Source organism: Balaenoptera borealis (genome assembly GCF_965194805.1).
Source record: "Balaenoptera borealis genome assembly, chromosome: 18".
In the NCBI taxonomy this organism is placed as follows: Eukaryota; Metazoa; Chordata; class Mammalia; order Artiodactyla; family Balaenopteridae; genus Balaenoptera; species Balaenoptera borealis.
This window is the reverse complement of record NC_138877.1, coordinates 31,564,119-31,580,780: the sequence shown is the minus strand read 5'-3', so window position 1 is coordinate 31,580,780 and position 16,662 is coordinate 31,564,119. Positions and strand designations below refer to the sequence as shown.

The following is a 16,662-nucleotide window of genomic DNA, read 5'->3' as shown; positions in this document are numbered from 1 at the left end:
CCACTGCGCCACCAGGGAAGCCCCAGCAGTCACCTCTTAATTGCAAATATCTAGGGCATTTGTACTTAATTTGCATGTTCTACAATAAAATATTTAAATGTTTAAACTTGGAATCATAAATGATAGATTGAAGCTAAGCTTTGTCATTTACTTGCAAAGTTACCTTCTTTTTCTGTACCACAATTTGTTAATATGTTAAATATGGATAATAATAATAGTGACCATCTCAAGGTTTATATGGCTATTAAATAAGATAATACATGTAAGACACATAATACAGTGTCTGGCACATAGCAATTGCACAATAAATATTAGTTTTACTTGTCACTGTTATTATTTCTTGTCTCTAGAGATTGTCTTCATCTTTTGCTTCTATAACAGTACTCCCTGATTTTCTTCCTATTTCTGAGTAGCTACCTATAATCTTTTGAGTTATTCCCCATGAAACTTTCTTTGTCCCTTTTAATTTATCACTCAGAATAAACTAATCCTTTAATGACTCACCCTAGATATTTCACAAACACTTCAAGATTAACAATTCCATCCCTGCAAATCTATCTATGTGTTTTCTGAAATTCTCTATCCTAGTAAATAACTTGGTTATCTACTTGGAAAATCAAAGCATAAACATGAGTTTTAATTTAGTATACATCAGTTAACTGAATATTTTGATTACCAATTATCTATGTAGTTCTAGAATTTTTTAAAAAAAGGAAAATGGAAAATGATATGGGTTTTGTTCCCTTGAGAATTGTACTGTCTGATGAGTATGCAGAGAGGTGTGACATCTGTTAGGGTGGTTTCAGGATGTAATAAAAGAAAATGGGTAGTGGGGAGCAAGAAAAGAGAATATAAAAGTTAATAGGTGCAAGTGAAAAATGTCCTTGTCTCCCTTTATAATGTATTCAATGGAAAGACATTGAAAGGTTATGAGTATGTGATTGCAAAGATTTGATACAGCCTCAGCTCTCCTTCAATCACAAATTAAAATTTTGCTGAGTCCCATTAGAAGTATTTTCTTTGTATTTTTGCAATCAGTTTCTTTTTCTCCATAACCACTGCTACTTGTTTAAATTCACCTTTGTCATTTATTGCTGGACTTATAGCAATTTTCTGTTTGGCTTTCATTTTTAACTTTACTTATTCTCCTACTTAGAAGCCTTTAGTGACTACTCAGATCCTTTAGGTTAAGATTCTAGTTCTTAGCTTGCCTTCCACACTAGAGAGGCCCTTTATTATTATTCATTTACTTGCCTCTCCAGGTTCATGAACTACTTCATCCACACCAGCAACACAAGCGTTGTCAACTGCAAGGAACTTCTTCAGATTTCCTGTAAGGACCATACATTTCTATTGTTTTGTGGATACATATATTCTGTTAGCTTTGCTTGGAATTTCTCTTTCCTTACTCCATTTTCATCTGCCTTTGTTCTTCAAGATCATCTTCCATAATGTTCCCTTTCTCAGTCATCTTTAGTTTTTCTTAGGTTCTCTTTTACTACACTTAAATAACATCTTTCCTGTAATGACAGGAATTGTGATAGTGCCTACCTAGTGAAATCTGGGGTTCTTGAGGCATATTAGAATTATCTGTATTTATCTATAGTTGCGTAATTAATTACCTTGAAACATAGAAAATAAAAACAACAAACATTTGTTATCTTATAGATTCTGAGGGTCAGGAATTCAGAAGCAGCTTAGCCAAGTGATTCAGTTTCAGGTTCTCTCAGGAGGTCGCCATCGACATGTGGGTTTGGGCTGAAGTTATCTGAAGGCAACATTTGAGCAAGAAGAGTCTCTTCCAGGATAACCCATTCAATGTCTTTTTTTTTTTTTTGAATAAATTTATTTATTTAGGGCTGTGTTGGGTCTTCGTTGCTGTGCGTGGGCTTTCTCTAGTTGTGGTGAGCGGAGGCTACTCTTTGTTGCGGTGCGCGGGCTTCCCATTGTCGGGGCTTCTTTTGTTGCGGAGCACAGGCTCTAGGCGCACAGGCTTCAGTAGTTGTGGCACGTGGGCTCAGTACTTGTGGCTTGCAGGCTCTAGAGCTCAGGCTCAGTAGTTGTGGTGCACGGGCTTAGTTGCTCTGCAGCATGTGGGATCTTCCCGGACCAGGGCTCGAACCCGTGTCCCTTGCATTGGCAGGCAGATTCTTAACCACCGCGCCAACAGGGAAGCCCCCATTCAATGTCTTTTGAAAGGAGGACTCAGTTCTGTCTGTAGACAGAAGGCTTCAGTTTCTTACCATGTGGCCCTCTCCATAGTGGTAACTTGAATGCCCTTACTACATGGCCGCTGGTTTCTTTCAGAGCAAATAAGCTAAGAGCGAGACAAAAACTGCAGTGTTTTCTATGACCTAGACTTGGAAGTTTAACTCCATTATTTCTTCAATATTGTATTAGCTACACATGTTACAATATTGTATTAGTCATCTGGTGTAAGGTAAGACTACACAAGCGCATGAATATAGGGAGGTGAGGCTCGTGGGCTATCATGAGGTTATGAATTTGAAAAACTTTAATATTACAAAATATTATATTAATAATATTATCTTAGAACCTCTCCAATTATTCTACTTTAATTGTGGAAGACAGTTTCCCTGAAAATATTTGCCTTCATGGAGATCTCAATTTAAAATAAAGGGCAGTGGGCTTCCCTGGTGGCGCAGTGGTTGAGAATCTGCCTGCCAATGCAGGGGACACGGGTTCGAGCCCTGGTCTGGGAAGATCCCACATGCCGCGGAGCAGCTGGGCCCGTGAGCCACAATTGCTGAGCCTGCGCATCTGGAGCCTGTACTCCGCAACAAGAGAGGCCACGATAGTGAGAGGCCCGCGCACTGCGATGAAGAGTGGTCCCCACTTGCCACAACTGGAGAAAGCCCTCGCGCAGAAATGAAGACCCAACACAGTCATAAATAAATAAATAAATATTAAAAAATAAAATAAAATAAAATAAAGGGCAGTAGTTTCAACATTAAGATTTTTCCGTGGTATATTATATATATATATATATATATATGTTTTACATATATTTCATTTTTACAACTGTATTTTAACTTATGAGCAATTGTATATCCAAAGAAAAACTTAATCTATTATGAAGAACAAATAAGAGGACAACATTTTCTTCCAAGCAGCTGTGTGGCCTTGAATCATCTATGGACCTTCACTGTGTTTCAGCTTTGCCACCACTCAGATCAGTAATATAACGAATTGTCGCTTATATCTTATGAAACTATTATGAGTGTAAAGAAAGCTACTGATGATAAACAGCAACGAAAAGTTAAAATGGCTCGCGGCTCCGGCTCTGCCTTGGGCTGGCTGCAGTCTCAGTCTGAGGGCGGCCGAAGTGGTTGGCTCGTTTAACATGAGGTTTCTGCTACTTCTCCTAGTGGCAGCGTCTGCGGTGGTTCGGCGCGATGCCTCCGCCAACCTGGGCGGCGTGCCTGGCGAGAGATTAAAGATGCAGTACGCCACGGGGCCGCTGCTCAAGTTCCAGATTTGTGTTTCCTGAGGTTATAGGCGGGTGTTTGAGGAGTACGTGCAGGTTAGTAGCCAGCGGTGCCCAGACATCCGCATTGAAGGAGAGAATTTCCTCCCTCAACCAATATATAGACACATAGCATCTTTCCTGTCAGTCTTCAAGCTAGTATTAATAGGCTTAATAATTGTTGGCAAGGATCCTTTTGCTTTCTTTGGCATGCAAGCTCCTAGCATCTGGCAGTAGGGCCAAGAAAAGGTCTATGCATGTATGATGGTCTTTTTCGTGAGCAACATGATTGAGAACCAATGTATGTCAACAGGTGCATCTGAGATAACTTTGAATGATGTACCTGTGTGGTCTAAGCTTGAATCTGGTCACCTTCCATCCATGCAACAGCTTGTTCAAATTCTTGACAATGAAATGAAGCTCAATGTGCATATGGATTCAATCCCACACCATCGATCATAGCCCCACCTATCAGCACTGAAAGCTCTTTTACATTAAGGGATTTTTGCAAGAGCAACGTGACTGACATTATGAAGGCCTGTACCGAAGACAGCAATCTGTTAGTACAGGCCAGATGCTTTCTTGGCAGGCTCGTTGTACCTCTTGGAAAAGCTCAATGTAAGACAGTTTTTCAGTACTTGCACATTTTGGAATTCTGCACATTTGTGGAGTGCAATAATACTGTACAGTTTTTCTTTCTTCCCCAAGTCCACTTGGTTAATAGTTGTTTTTTTTTTTTTTAAATGCAGACATTACTACTTGTACTTTTTTTCTCGGTCATATTTGAAAAAGTAGAAAATTGAGTTGCAATTTGATTTTTTTTTCAAAGATGTCTGTTAAGTCTGTTGTGATTTTATATGAATTTTCCTTTTTTATAGTTTAAAATTGATCCTTTTTGGGACTAGAGCTGAAGTTCCCAAATACTTTATAAGAGTTTATCAGACATCTCTAATTTGGTCATGTCCAATTTACATAGTTTTCAAAATATTGCAGATTGTGAACAGCACATTATATAAGATTATGCGGGGAAATCCTATATCCAGAGTACTCTACCAATTTGTGTATGTGTGTGTGTGCGTGTGTGATTATCAGAGAACTACGAAAAGACCAACCACTTTTTAAATCCTGTTAATGTAGTTCAAGTGTCCTGCCTTAACCAATTTAATGAGTTGATTAACTGGGCCTTTATACTTAATAAAAAACTAAGCAGATGTAAGTTTAAAAAAAAAAAAAGAAGTTAAATGACTATGAAAAGGTAAGGTGTCTTCATTAAGTGATTTGCAAACATGTCTCATAAATGGTATTTGAATATTTGTAATTACCTAGCATGCATTATATACAAATAATAACCAATCTAGTCATTGTACAATGCTAATTTCAGGTAACTTTTCCCAAGGCACCTTTTTTGGCTACCAGATTAGCTCATCAAGGAGGTAGATTTACAATGCCACATGTAAAGACACTATTGACCATCAGGTATCATTTATCTTTATTCAAGCTCAGTGTAGAAGTGCAAATAAAATGGGAAGAAGACTGAGGAGGTATATAAAAATTCTCATCTGTGTCTACAAACCACAGTACTTTTATTTTTTTTAATTTATTTATTTATTTATTTTTACCACAGTACATTTAAAAAGCCTTAAAATATTAGTGATATTAATCTATTTTAGAATGTAAAAGGTAAACAATGAAGGACATAAAGGGAATTCCTGGTTCTCAATAAAGCAAATTTTCCATATATTCAAAGTTCAACTTGTGGATCTTCTTCCAAGAAAAAATAAAGTTACTGATTGATAATATTTCAAGGCATCTACAATGGGCACACAACTTGGAGCACAGGCAGGTAGCTTTCAGAGGGAACTCAAAGCAATTGCATCAGCTATGTACAGCACCTTACAGATCACTGTGGAGCTAGATTGGATTTGATTTTCCCTCTGAAGCCATGTACTCATCTAGAAGGAAGGTTTGGCTCAAACTTTCACTTCATAAAGTACTTTTTAATTTATTCCCAAAAGTATACAATGACCTATTACTAAACATCATTTATAATGATTTATCACTGGAAACTTAATTTGTTCCTCCTTCAATTTTATTTAGAGAGAAAAGTAAGAAACCTCTTGACTTACACAAAGTTTTGTTAATCTTGAATCATTTTTGTTTTAAATCCTTGAAATTCTTTGAGTTTTTTTTTTTTTAATATGGAATTTGTACATTCTATTTTGCAACTTCAAGGAAAAAGTTAATTGAGGCACTGTAATCTCATATTTCAAGGGGTTATTCAAAATAAACTGAAAGTTTCTGAATTTTTAAAAAATTGCATAGCATAATCAGCACTGATATGGCTGATATAGAAACTGATACCCAGACGCGGAGTACTGTCAACACAAACATTTTTATGTCATTGGCTTAGTGTCCCTGCTGTGGGTGACAAGGAAAATGATATTAAACCTTGAAGGAAAGTGATCTAGTTTATGCAATGGTGAAATTATTATTAACAAGTCTTCCATCATAATTTGGAAGGCAAATAATGTTGATTTAAGAGCAGAAGTTGGAAAACAAAATGTTAGTAATGGGTGCTAAACATCATTGGGTGGATTTTACCAGATCTTAAAAGAAAGAGATTATTTCAAAAAGAACTGAACATTTCCAGGTGGAAAAGAAAAAAAAAAGTGAAAAATTTAGGACCTTGGATTTGGAAAATACAAGTGTATCTAATGTCAAACAGTAAAATATTAAAATTGAAACATTTATAAAAGTCAGCTTAGACACAGGGTCCAAACAGTGCTTGCCCTTTTACTCATTATTAAAAGATTGTGAATAGCTAAGGTGGCGCCTAGTAAATCTTTTCATTTGGACAAAAGAGAGAAAAGCTATGCCTCTTCCATGAAAGCTTAATAAAACAAAGTAATTGCAATTATTTTGAGTTTGTGAGAGAGAGAGTTCAGGTAAGGGTGGAGAAGAGAATGTGAGAAAATAATGGCAAATTTAAGAAGTATGTTCATAAAAGAACAGCATGTAGACACATGATGCTGACTGGAATTAAGTAGATAGAAGCCAACTACATGTTTTAGAGTCATTCTTTCAAAGAAGCACTAGCCTAAACTAAAAGTTTGTGACTTTTGAGGGGGATAAAACAATTATCAGGTCCTCAGTCTTCTATAGGCAGAAGGACGTTCAGTTCTCAAGAAGGATATGGTCCACAATACTCAATTCAGTTATGGAAATGGAGGATGATAAGAAAGGAAAACGCTTCTAGAACAATGAACTGAGAACCATCCCTCTCAGGGTGCAGAATTGAGCCTGCTCATAAATCATTCCTCTTTCCCAGAGTGGGTGGCCCTTACCAATGTCTGCTAAGTGGGATGTCACAATTTTTCTTTTTACAGTAGATCCTTGTTGGTTATCTGATTTAAATACAGCAGCGTGTACATGCCAATCCCAAACTCCCAGTCTATCCTCCCCTCCACCACACCTTTCCCCGCTGGTAACCATAAGTTCATTTTCTAAATCTGTGAGTCTGTTTCTGTTTTGTAAATAAGTTTGTTTTTTTGTTGTTGTTTTTTTTTTAGATTCCACGATATCATATGATATTTGTCTTTCTCTGTCTGACTTACTTCACTTAGTAGGATAATCTCTGGGTCCATCATTTCAGATATTTATGATGTGAATTTTCTATGACAGTTCATCCTTTTCCTTTGTATCAGGTAACTCACTGTACCAACTATGGACAATATAAGACAACATTTCTCTTGAATTCACTGAAGAAAAAGGTGGGAAATAATATTGTAGGGTACAGTGTTGGAACAAACATCATTCTCTAGAAGTGTAATAAGACTGAATTGCAAAGTTCTTATTGGAAACTGTGAAACATGAATTTGGAAATGTCAGTGTTAGACTAGATTAAGACATTGTATACCGTGTGATATTGTCAGAAGCTTATCCTTATAACAGGAACCCTAAGAAAAAATAACCACCTTCTGGACTGCATGACTTGGTAACTGGATCTTCCCTGTGTTTCAGCCCCCAGGGACAAATAAATCTCTTTAGTCTATTTTTAGGCAGGAGTAGGTTTACCTTTAGACAAAATTTTAATACATTTAGTCAAAATGAAAATTTTAAAGTGAGATTAACTTAAAAAATTCAACTGAAATAAAAGTGAGATTCATACTTTACACAGATCAAAATGTGTCTTATTCAGAAGTGTTCAGAATATAGAAATAAGTAAAAAATGGTGATGATGGGAATCAAGAGAATGGAACAGTGAAACATAACAACATTTTATCTGTTGGATTTTTAATAAATAAAATAAACCTTTTATAAATTTTCATATTTTTGTACATTTTCCCAGATGCACATGTATTCTTTTATAATTAGGAATAATGAAGATACTAATAAATGTGTTAGTGACCCTCTCATGGACTTTTTGGAATAATAAGTGTTAAATGAAAAATGTCGTTTCTTATTATATTTGACATATATTAAGAAACAGTCATATTATAAGAAAATGTATATACTCATGGACTCCAACCTTCTCTGAATTATGAGCTACTAACTGAAATAATTTATGTCACTGGTTGTTCAAAAGTGCAGATGTGGTAGACTATTTATCATCTTTCACTATTTTATTGTTAAATATGGAGACTTCTAATAAACAATGGGTCTAGAAACTTGGAAATAAACAAACCACAGAAATGTTAATACTGAATCCACATGATTGTAAAAAACATTGAGAATCCAACAACACAGTTCTCGTCAAGTTTCTCTTTGTTAGTAAAATAAATGAAATGTCTATAATTATGTGTTAAATCTAGTGAGTTTATACAGGCACTCTAGGTAAGTGACCAACATTGTTTGCCAATTATTTTCTTTGAACAGACACTAATAAAAAATTATAAAGGTTTTAATATGTAGACATTTTAAGTCATTCAAATTGGTTGTTTGCTATAATGAAACCAAGCTACTTGGCTGATTATGTGATATGTAGAATTTAACTGTATCCCACACAAATCCTGCAGACGGATGTTTATGGGAACTTTATTCATAATTGCCAAAACTTGGAAACAACCAAGATGTCCTTCAATAGGTGAATGGACAAATAAATTCTGAGACATCCAGACAATTTAATATTATCTAGAACTAAAGAGCAATGAGCTATCAAGTCATAAAAAGGAAGGAAACTTGGAAGAAACTTAAATGCATAATACCAAGTGAAAGAAGGCAATCTGCAAAGACTACATGCTAAAAGATTCAAACTATATGGCATTCTGGAAAAAGCAAAACTATGGAGACAGTAAAAATGTCAGTGGCTGCCAGGGTTTGGGGAGGGGAAGGATAAATAGATGCACAGATGATTTTTAGGGTGAAAATACTCCATATGACACCACAATTATAGATACATGTCATTATACATTTGTCAAAACCCATAGGATGTACAATAGCAACAGTGAACTGTAATTTAAACCACAGACTTCGGGTGATTAAGATGTGTTAATGTAACCATCAACCAACAATGTCCAACTGTAACAAATGTACCAAGCTGTTGGTGGGGGGCAGCATGTCGGTTGTGGGGAGGCTAAACATGTAGGGGAACAGGGAGTATATGGAAAATCTCTGTACATTCCCCTCAGTTTTGCTGTGAAACTAATACTCTTTTAAATTTTTTTTTTTAATTAAAAGAGCTCTTTAAATGTTTTGAGTTCAAGTATTTTTTCTGAAATACTTTTAATACATTTTCATGTTAATACAAGCATGCGTCAGATATATTGTGGGTTCAATTCCAGACCACCCAAATAAAGTGAGTATCACAATAAAGCGATTCATACAGATGTTTTGTTTTCCAGTGCATACGAAAGTTATGTTTACACTACACTGTCATCTGTTGTGTGCAATAGTATTATATCTAAAAAAGCAATGTAGCTACCTTAATTAAAAATACTTTATTGATTAAAATATGCTAACCATTATCTGAGCCTTAGACGAGTCATAACTGCTTTGCAATAGTAACATCAAAGATCACTGAGCACAGATCACCGTAACAAATATAATAATAATGAAAATGTTTGAAATTGTGAGAATTACCAAAATGTGACACAGAGACACAAAGTAAGCAAGTGTTATTGGAAAAATGGCATCGACAGACTTGCTCATCACAGGGTTGCCACAAACCTTCAATTTGTAAAAAACACAATGTCTGCATAGTGCACTAAAGAAGAGTACAATAAAATAAGGTATGCCTGTAGTAAAAACAAAATGCTCAATAACATCTTGTCTTTCAATATTTAAAAAAAATATTATTTCTTTCTTATTTTATTTTAAGGATGAAGAAAATTTGGGTCACTTCTTATCGAAGATGATTTAATATCCCAGACCTGAAAAAAAAAGACAAAAGAAAAAGAAAACTTGAAGTATATTTTAAACATACATGTCATACTTTAATGAGTATGAGACAATGGTAAGCTTTAAGCCATACATCTCCTTGGAAGTATGGCATAGGTCCTAAGCATCTAAGAGAACAAAGCAAGATTCAGTAGAGTTACAGATTTCAAATTCAGCATTATGTTTAAGAATTATAGTTTTGACACTAGGCTATGGAAACTAGATAGAGAAAGTCTCCAAGGAACAGCCTTTATTCAGCATGTGACAAGCAAGGAGAAAATACTTATATATGTATCATTGTATTTGTACACTTCATGTTATACAGATCTAATTCTACCCAACAGGCCCCAGGATGAAAATACAAGCAAACAACTCCCCCGCCACTGTCCCACACAGACACATAAAACAAAAATAAGAGGAAAAAGAGCCAAAGGATAACAGATCATGAAATCCTTCATACTACGATTGTTCTTGATATTCTTTGCTTTCACTTACACCCTGGTATCTTTTCAATTTTCCAGATAATAAAATAAGGCTTTTAAACTCTTCTTTTGTAAACGATAAATGTTCTGTTTCTTTTGCTTCCTTTTGACTCTGTCTCAAGAGAGATGGAGAGATGAAAATATGAGTTTTTCATCTTTGACTCTTTTCTCTTTCCAAAGAAAATATACACCAAAAAAAGTAAAGTAAAAATTCTCCTTATCCTAGCATTAAATAATGATCTCTCATTAACTTATTCCAAATATACTATGTTTAATTTTATTTTATATATGTAGTAACTAATTTATACATTTATATTTTATATGTGATATGTATTTTCAAAGATTATGAGGGCTAGTGAGAACTAATCATATTAGAGACCTTCAAGATGGCAGAGGACTAAGATGGGGAGATCACCTTCCTCCCCACAAATACATCAGAAATACATCTACATGTGGAACAACTCCTACAGAACACCTACTGAACGCTGGCAGAAGACCTCAGACTTCCCAAAAGGCAAGAAACTCCCCATGTAGCTGGGTAGGGCAAAATAAAAAAGAAAAAAACAGAGACAAAAGAATAGGGATGGGACATGCACCTCTGGGAGGGAGCTGTGAAGGAGGAAAGGTTTCCACACACTAGGAAAGCCCTTCACTGGAGGAGACGGGGGGTGGTGGGGGGGAAGCTTCAGAGCCACGGAGGACAGCACAAAAACAGGGGTGCAGAGGGCAAAGCAGAGAGACTCCTGCACAGAGGATCAGTGCTGACCAGCACTCACCAGCCTGAAAGGCTTGTCTGCTCACCCTCCAGGCTGGGTGGGGCCTGGGAGCTGAGGCTCTGTCTTCGTAGGAGAGGACTGGGGTTGGCTGCATGAACACAGCCTGAAGGAGGCTAGTGCACCACAGCTAGCTGGAAGGGAGTCCAGGAAGAAATCTGGAACTGCCTAAGAGGCAAGGAACCATTATTTCAGCGTGCGTGAGGAGAGGAGATTCAGAACACTGCCTAAACGAGCCCCAGAGATGGGCGAGAGCCACAGCTATTAGAGAAGACACCAGAGATGAGCATGAAATGCTAAAGCTGCTGTTGCAGCCACCAAGAAGCCTGTATGCAAGCACAGGTCACTATACAAACCTCCCCTCTTGGCAGCCTGTGCAGCCCACCATTGCCAGGGTGCCGTAATCCAGGGACAACTTCCCCTGGAGAACACACAGAACGCCTCAGGCTCTTGCAACTTCACGCTGCCTTCTGCTGCTTCAGGCTCTCCCAGCATTCCATACCCCTCCCTCCCCCCAGCCTGAGTGAGCCAGAGCTCCCAATCAGCTGCTACTTTAACCCTGTCCTGTCTGAGAGAAGAACAGACGCCCTCAGGCGACATAAACGCAGAGGCAGAGCCAAATCCTAAGCTGAACCCCAGGAGCTGTGTGAGCAAAGAAAAGAAAGGGAAATGTCTCCCAGCAGCCTGAGGAGGAGTGGATTAAATCTCGACAATCAACTTGAGGTCCCTAACATCTCTGGAATACATGAATAGACAAAGAATCATCCCAAAATTGAGCAGTGGACTTTGGGAGCAATTGTAGACTTGGGGTTTGCTTTCTACATCTAACTTGTTTCTGGTCTTATGTTTACCTTAGTTTAGTATATAGAGTTTATTATCATTGGTAGATTTGTTTATTAATTTGATTTCTCTCTTCCTTTTTATTTTTTTATATATAGATATATTTATTTTTTTCCTTTTCTCTTTTTGTGAGTGTGTATGTGTATGCTTCTTTGTGTGATGTGTCTGTATAGCTTTGCTTTTACCATTTGTCCTAGGGTTCTGTCTGTCGGTTTTTCTTTTTTTTTTAGTATAGTTTTTAGTGCTTGTTATCATTGGTGAATTTGTTTTTTGGTTTCGTTGCTCTCTTCTTTCCTTCTTTCTTTTTCTCATTACTTTTTAATTTTTTTTATTTTTAATAATTTTTTATTTTAATAACTTTATTTTATTTTACTTTTTCTTTCTTTCTTTCTTTTTTTCTCACTTTTCTTCTGAGCCATGTGGTGGACAGGGTTTTCTTGCTCCAGCTGGGTGTCAGCCCTGGGCCTTGAGGGGGGAGAGCTGTGTTCAGGATATTGGTCCACCAGAGTCCTCCTGACCACATGTAATATCAAACAGTGAAAGATCTCACAGAGATCTCCATCTCAACGCTAAAACCCAGTTCCACTCAACAATCTGCAAGCTACAGTGCTGGACACCCTATGCCAAACAACTAGCAAAACAGGAACACAACCCCACTCATTAGCAGAGAGTCTGCCTAACATCATAATAAAGTCACAGACACCTCAGAACACACCACCAGATGCGGTCCTGCCCCCCAGAAAGACAAGATCCAGCCTCATCAACCAGAAAACAGGCACCAGTCCCCTCCACCAGGAAGCCTACACAAGCCACTGAATCAACCTTATTCACTGGGGGCAGACACCAAAACAACAGGAACTACGAACCTGCAACCTGTGAAAAGGAGACCCAAACACAGTAAGTTAAGCAAAATGAGAACAGAGAAACACACAGCCGATGAAGGAGCAAGGCAAAAACCCACCAGACCAAACAAATGAAGAGGAAATTGGAGGTCTACCTGAAAAAGAATTCGGAGTAATGATAGTAAAGCTGATCCAAAATCTTGGAAATAGAATGGAGAAAATACAAGAAACATTTCACAAGGACCTAGAAGAACTAAAATGCAAACAAACAATGATCAACAACACAATAAATGAAATTATAAATTCTCTAGAAGGAAACAATAGCAGAATAACTGAGGTAGAAGAACGCATAGGTGACTTGGAAGATAAAAAAGGTGGAAATAACTACTGCAGAGGAGATTAAAGAAAAAATAATGAAAAGAATTGAGGACAGTCTTAGAGACTTCTGGGACAACATTAAACGCACCAACATTCGAATTATAAGGGTCCCAAAAGAAGAAGGGAAAAAGAAAGGGACTGTAAAAATATTTGAAGAGATTACAGTTGAAAACTTCACTAATATGGGAAAAGAAATAGTCAATCAAGTCCAGGAAGTGCAGAGAGTCCCATACGGGATAAATCCAAGGAGAAACACAACAAGACACATATTAATCGAACTATCAAAAATTAAATACAAAGAAAAAATATTAAAAGCAGTAAGGGAAAAACAACAAATAATATACAAGGGAATCCCCATAAGTTTAACAGATGATCTTGCAGCAGAAACTCTGCAACCCAGAAGAGAGTGGCAGGACATATGTAAAGTGATGAAAGGGAAAAACCTATAACCAAGATTACTCTATCCAGCAAGGATCTCATTCAGATTTGATGGAGGAATTAAAACTTTTAATATAATTTCACTTAGCAAAAGCTAAGAGAATTCAGCAACACAAAACCAGCTTTACAAGAATGCTGAAGGAATTTCTCTAGGCAGGAAACACAAGAGAAGGAAAAGACCTAAAATAACAAACACAAAACAAATAAGAAAATGGTAATAGGAACATACATATCGATAACTACCTTAAATGTAAATGAATTAAATGCTCCTAGCAAAAGACATAGACTGGCTGAATGGATACAAAAACAAGACCCGTATATATGCTGTCTACAAGAGATCCACTTCACACCTAGGGACACATACAGACTGAAAGTGAAGGGATGGAAAAAGATATTCCATGCAAATGGAAATCAAAAGAAAGCTGGAGTAGCAATTCTCATATCAGACAAATGGGATTTAAAAAAAGAGTATTACAAGAGACAAAGAAGGACACTACATAATGATCAAGGGAGCAATCCAAGAAGAAAATATAACAATTGTAAATATTTATGCATCCAACACAGGAGCACCTCAATGCATAAGGCAAGTGATAACAGCAATAAAAGGGGAAATCGACAATAACACAATCATAGTAGTGGAATTTAACACCTCATTTTCACCAATGGACAGATCATCCAAAATGAAAATAAATAAGGAAACACAAGCTTTAAATGATCCATTAAAGAAGATGAACTTAATTGATACTTATGGGACATTCCGTCCAAAAACAACAGAATACATTTTCATCTCAAGTGCTCATGGAACATTCTCCAAGATAGATAATATCTTGGGTCACAAATCAAGCCTTGGTAAATTTAAGAAAATTGAAATCGTATCAAGTATTTTTTCTGACCAAACGCTATGAGACTAGATATTAATTACAGGAAAAAATCTGTAAAAAATACAAATACATGGAGGCTAAACAATACACTACTAAATAACCAAGAGATCACTGAGGAAATCAAAATATACCTATAAACAAATGACAATGAAAACACAAGAACTCAAAACCTATGGGATGCAGCAAAAGCAGTTCTAAGAGGGAAGTTTATAGCAATACAATCCTACCTCAAGAAACAGGAAAAATCTCAAATAAACAACCTAACCTTACACCTAAAGCAATTAGATAAAGAAGAACAAAAAAAGCCAAAGTTAGCAGAAGGAAAGAAATCATAAAGATCAGATCAGAAATAAATGAGAAAGAAATGAAGGAAACAATAGCAAAGATCAATAAAACTAAAAGCTGGTTCTTTGAGAAGATAAGCAAAATTGATAAACCATTAGCAAGACTCATTAAGAAAAAAAGGGAAAAAACTCAAATCAACAGACATAGAAACGAAAAAGGAGAAGTAACAACTGACACTGCAGAAATAAAGGATCATGAGAGATTACTACAAGTAACCATATGCCAATAAAATGGACAACCTGGAAGAAATGAACCAATTTTTAGAAAGGCACAACCTTCCGAGAGTGAATCAGGAAGAAATAGAAATATAAACAGACCAATCACAACCACTGAAATTGAGACTGTGATTAAAAATTTTCCAACAAACAAAAACTCAGGACCACATGGCTTCACAGGCGAATTCTATCAAACATTTCGAGAAGAGCTAACACCTATCCTTCTCAAACTCTTCCAAAATATAGCAGAGGGAGGAACACTCCCAAACTCATTCTACGAGGCCACCATCACTCTGATAACAATACTAGACACAGATGTCCCAAAGAAAGAAAACTATAGGCCAATATCACTGATAAACATAGATGCAAAAACCCTCAACAAAATAGTAGCAAACATAATCCAACAGCACATTCAGAGGATCATACAATATGATCAAGTGGGGTTTATCCCAGGAATGCAAGGATTCACTAGCTGGTACAAGCTAGTATGAGCCTTCTACAAAGCACTATTATTTGTTTTTATGTATCTTACAATAAGTACTTGAAAAGTTTCTATTTCTAAGCTAATATATTTTAAATTTTGAACTAAAATTCAGTATATTTTAAGCGCTAGTGTTATATAATAGCCTTAAAATGTCAATTACTAGTAGCTTGCAGCTGCAGATAGAAAGAATCATGTATCTTGGACATCAAAGATATTTCTGTAATAAGCAAAAATAATGGGACAAAAGTCTGTAAGAACCATAATGCATATGATGATGGAAAGACATGGGTAGGGGTATTCCTTAGGAAATGTTTCCTTGACAGATTTAAGAATGGTCTAGATAAAAAATTGCATTGCTTAGAAAAGAATTTAATATTGAACTCAGTTCATTTTATAGGAGAAAAAAAAATCAACTATGTTTACTAAAATCTTTAAACCTTCATTGTTCATAAAATCCTGGCTTTGACTTTTGCAAAACATATATTTCAATTTTATGATTCAAGTTCAGTCTTTCAAATATTTCTGTCAGAAAGTCTATAATACATGAGATAAAGCAATAAACTAGAAACTTTGATTTCATATCCCTCTCACACTAACTTCCTTCAGTAAGTCTATTGTATGGTAAGATATTATTGTATAGAACTTAAGATATCAAAGAAAAACATTCCCAAAATAATACTGATTCATGAGAAGGTCATAGCCTCTCAGGATTAGAAAAGGTCAAAAATGTATTATATCTATTCACTTCATATTTAAATAAACTCAACAAAAACATTTCTAGTTTAGAACACCAGCGTTGACTGGCAACTCTTGTTCTACCTTTGAACAGTTCTGAATTTCATAAATGTCCCCACATATTGTCTTCTTTTTGTTCTTAGGTTTAGCCAATAGAACAACATAAAACAGTGTCCTTAGTCTAAGTCCTTCAAGTACTGACAATAGCTTAATATTATTTAGTCTTTTCTCACCTATGTAAATACATTTTCATCAACCATTAGTAACAAAAGTTAATTTTGTATTCTTTTAATATCCTGATTACTTTTTTCTGAGTGCTTTCTAATTTTTTATATTATGTTTAATATTTTCTAGAACTGAACATAAATTTCCAGATGTGGTAGTGCC

The 16,662-nt window shown here is 36.0% G+C and overlaps 1 pseudogene across 1 annotated transcript; it reads left to right on the top strand.

Moving 5' to 3' along the window:
- The first annotated feature begins 3,026 nt into the window (after positions 1 to 3,026).
- LOC309615819 (thioredoxin reductase-like selenoprotein T pseudogene) lies at positions 3,027 to 15,497 on the top strand (annotated as a pseudogene). Its single transcript has one exon. The product of its transcript is annotated as a thioredoxin reductase-like selenoprotein T pseudogene (transcript).
- The last annotated feature ends 1,165 nt before the right edge of the window (positions 15,498 to 16,662 follow it).